A 4299-nucleotide genomic window follows, 5' to 3' on the forward strand; every position below is an offset into this window, starting at 1 on the left:
AACGATTTGAGATTAATTGGCTAAAACTCTTTATACCAAATTAATCAAAATTCGTTAACTATCGAGCCACACCACTATATCTCGATAGTTGCACTCTCCCCATTGTAGATATATTTGTGTCCCCTTGATTTAATCATAATCAGTAAGTAGACTCTTCACAGGTTGTTCGTAATAACGGTTGGGTCATATGCTGTTTTACCCTTGAAATTACATCTTGCTCCTTAAGTTCTACTGATCCTCTAATGAACAATTGGTTTATGATCCAATCACTAAACTGGATCCATCTCGGGCTAATTTGAGGGTGGAGTTCCTTGTTCAAGACCTGGATTCAAAACTTTAAGAGAACAACCTTTCTCCTATCCCTAAATCGGGTAGGCGTGAGTTCCATCTTGCATCTTATGTCCTTAGCTATCTACCCGGTCTTACCCCTGAAATAGGAGGCTTAATGAGCCAGCGTTGTTGAGCCAACCCTCGCCTATGCAAATCTATTAATAATCCCAAATAAACAGAAGTTCATAGTTAGCTTAGGATTAAGATCGAGTTATCTAGGTCACCTAAGCGAAATAGTCAGTCTTAGAAAATAAACAACGTTTATAAAGTAAGAGTGACTTATTTCTTGGTCCGACCTTACGTAAACTCATTACATATGATGCCCTCACTTCTCATGTCAAACATGAATGAATCAGGATCACTTAATTTGTAGCACCTTACAACAAATTGTAACAACTATAGAGTGAGCCGCATCTGATAGTGTTACCAGAATACGACACCCAACCTTATTCGTATACTATAGACTGTTTTGGTTATTTACTCGAACTTGATCTATCTTTTATGTCTTCACATAAAGTTCAAGTATTCATATAATAGTCATGAATCTTAGTTTATTAGATTTAGACTTTATAAGTGCAATTTACAAATTCAATAACAACTTTATTGAATAAATGTTGAATAACATCTTTATTGATAACAGAAAATGCTTAACTTTACAAACTGCGAGTTTTAGGACATACAACCCAACAGATTTATCTCTCTATAGGCATGAGTCTCATCCTTTCTTAGGTTTTGAAAACCTTCTCTTTGGCCAATCCTTCATTGAAGAATTTGCCAAGTTTTCATCAATTTGTATATAATCCAGTCTAACTGCACCAGTAGTGAGGAGTTCTCTAATGGCACTGTGCTTACGATGTATTTGTCATCTTTTTCTATTGTAATAATGGTTTTGAACTTTTACGGTTATTGTAGTACTATCATAATGTATCAATATGGTTGGTACAAGTTTTTCCCATAGGGGAATCTCTAACAGTAGACTTCTAAGCTAACTTGCTTCTTCACTAGCTGTTGCTAGTGTTATTATTTTTTACTCAATCTTAGATTGGCCTAAGATAGTCGTTTCTTGGACTTCCAAGAGACAAATTCGTCTGCTATATTAAAAATGTAGCCATTTGTAGCCTTTGAATCATTTGAGAGGGAATTCCAATCAGTACCGCTGAACCCTTCTAGGACAAAGGGAAACTTCTAATAATGTAATCCTAGGTTATGGGTTTTTTCAAGCACCTCATAACTCTTTCTATAACATTCCAATGCTCTATACTAAGTCTGCTTGTAAACCTACAAAGTAAAAAAACATAAGCTAAGGCCTAATGCAGTCAGTAGCATATCTCAGCACGCTCAATAGTGCTCTCTCATCTTCTTTATTCAATGGGCAGAGATGATGATAGGAAGAGTTTCATTATCTCCTAAGTAGGCATACTTGAGGTGAGCTGGTAAAGCTTTGAGCTCTATTGTAGGTGGCTCTTCTAAGGATGGTTTGATCTTTTCCGTAGTGCGCTTAAATAAAATTAGTGATTCAAAACCAAAGTCTGTCTTCACCAACGCATAAATTTCTTCCATGATTGCATCGTCTTCAACTTCCTCTTCTTCAAGTTTCTTCTATATTGCGTCCCAATGCTCGATTCTGAGGTCATCCATATATTGACATGTTTTAATATCGTCTGGGTATTTTAACGCATTAAATATGTTAAACTTCACTTTTTGATCGTCTACTCGAATTTTCAATTCCCGTTTATGTACGTTAATTAATGCATGCCTTGTACCAAGAACGGGTGACCCAGAATGATGGGAACATCTACATCTGCCTCATAATCTAGGATGATGAAATCGACTGAAAAAATAAACTTGTCAACTTGCACCAGCACATCTTCAATTTTTCCTTTAGGATGCGTTATTGACCTGTCAGCAAGTTGAAGGGTTACAGTGATGGGTCTTGCCTCACTAATCCCCAACTTCTTAAAAAAAGAGAGCAACATCAAATTGATGCTGCCTCCAAGGTCACATAGTGCATGACTAACCTTTTTTCCCCCAATAGAGCATGGTAGTGTGAAACTTTCAAGGTCTTTCAGCTTCTCAAGAAGGTTGTTTTGGAACAACACACAACATTCATGCGTCAATGCAACCATCTCATACTCCCCAAGTTTCCTTTTGTTAGCGAGAATGTCCTTAAAAAACTTTACATAACTTGACATTTGTTCGAGCGTCTCCACGAGGGGTATGTTGATGTGAAGCTGCTTCAAAACATCCAAGAATCTTCTGAATTGCTTGTTGTCGTCTTTTTTTTTTTTCTCAATCTGCTAACAAATGGTAGAGGATCCTGCCTTACTTTCTGAGTAGATGACTACTCTTCAATATTCTTCGTCACTTGCGAAGAAGGTGCTAGACTGTTGATTTGGGAAGCATGTCGCGTTGATTCTTTTTCAGTATGCGGTTCTGATATTAGAGTATAGTGTTGTTTGAAGTGTTGGTTATATTGGTGTCTTCTTCTACGATTTCTGTGGAATCATTAACAATAGTCGATGTGTTTTCAGTGGTAGCTGCTTTGTCTGTTCGCCTCGCTTCTCTGTTGATTGTTGACGCATGGGCAACCATTCTTCCACTACGCAATGTCACAGCTTGCCATTGCTCATTTTCATTCCCACGAAGAGCCTTTGAATTGCTCGGTAAAGCTCACTATTGCCTACTTTTCAAATCACTGGCTAATTGTCCAACTTGGACTTCCAGATTTCTGATGGATGAAGCTTGTGATTGAATCGATGCGTCATGTTTTTGGATATACTCTTTCAATAGAGATTCCAAAGATGCTGATGTATTAGAAATGGATGCTTGGTTGTGGTTGCATGCATGTCTATTTTGGTGTAGCCGGTGGCCTTGCAATAGTGGGTGGAATCCCGAGGATTCCCTTTATGTGCTTGTTGATTTTGGTGTAAATTCTTTTGTCTTATATGGTCTGTGTTACCACCCCATCCAAAATTGGGGTGATTCCTCCAACCAGGATTGTAGATATTACTGAATGGGTTATTATGGATTGAGAATACAGATTTCTAGTCAACTGGTCAGACATCAACTGAATGGGCATCATCGCATTGGACACAACTGACTGCAATAGCTTGTGTCAGTTTGTTTGCCTATGCGGCATTTCGATTTAACATGCCTTAATTTCATGCCATAGTTTGAAGGGGAGATCTAACTGCGGCCATTTGTGCAGCTACCATTTAGAAAACTCGACATGCTAAGCGATCGTTTAGAGAATGCGTGCGATCGTTTAGTACACGAGGCGTGCGATCGTTTAGGTGATAAGGCACTATCGTATAGGCTCTCAGCTAAGCGATCGATACGTTTTCACACCTATTGGGATTTTTTCGAACTCTTTGCAAAATGAAACCAATTTTCATTTTATTTTTCAGTTACAATAACCGAATAAGATTTTTCCACTAACGCACGATTGAAGAGAAGTTTCCAGCCAATTATCACATAATTAACCAATACCTATAGTTTGATATCATATATCTACTATAGTAATTTCTCCTCTGCTTGATATAAATCATATTTATATCTAATTTCCTCCAAAATAATGTATTTCGTACATTTAGTCAATTATATCATATATAATTAACCAGTTCAATTATATCATATATAATCGAACTACTTCTCGTCAATTTGAACATTTCAAACGACCTAAAAACTGATTCTCGACTTTATAAGCTACCTAGGGGACCTTATGGGCCTGTGGCTAAAAGCTTTAACGGTACGTGAATAACTGACTAAACTCTTTAGCCATAAGATCCACCATCTGTTAACTGCCAAACATTCCACTAAAACCCAACAGTTGAACTCTTCTTACCACAAATATATTTCTGTGTCCATCGGATATAACCAATCATGAGTACGATGATCCTTCACAGATGCTCGTAAGTACAACTGGACCAATTTATCATTTTGCCCCTGTAGTTACATCTCACTCTTTAA

General features: G+C 37.5%; 1 pseudogene; it reads right to left on the minus strand.

Moving 5' to 3' along the window:
* Window positions 1-1929: 1929 nt before the first annotated feature.
* Window positions 1930-2922, minus strand: LOC150038316 (uncharacterized; annotated as a pseudogene).
* Window positions 2923-4299: the final 1377 nt, after the last annotated feature.

This window comes from Benincasa hispida, chromosome 1 (genome assembly GCF_027475165.1).
Source record: "Benincasa hispida cultivar pf3 chromosome 1, pf3_genome.v1.1, whole genome shotgun sequence".
NCBI lineage: Eukaryota > Viridiplantae > Streptophyta > Magnoliopsida > Cucurbitales > Cucurbitaceae > Benincasa > Benincasa hispida.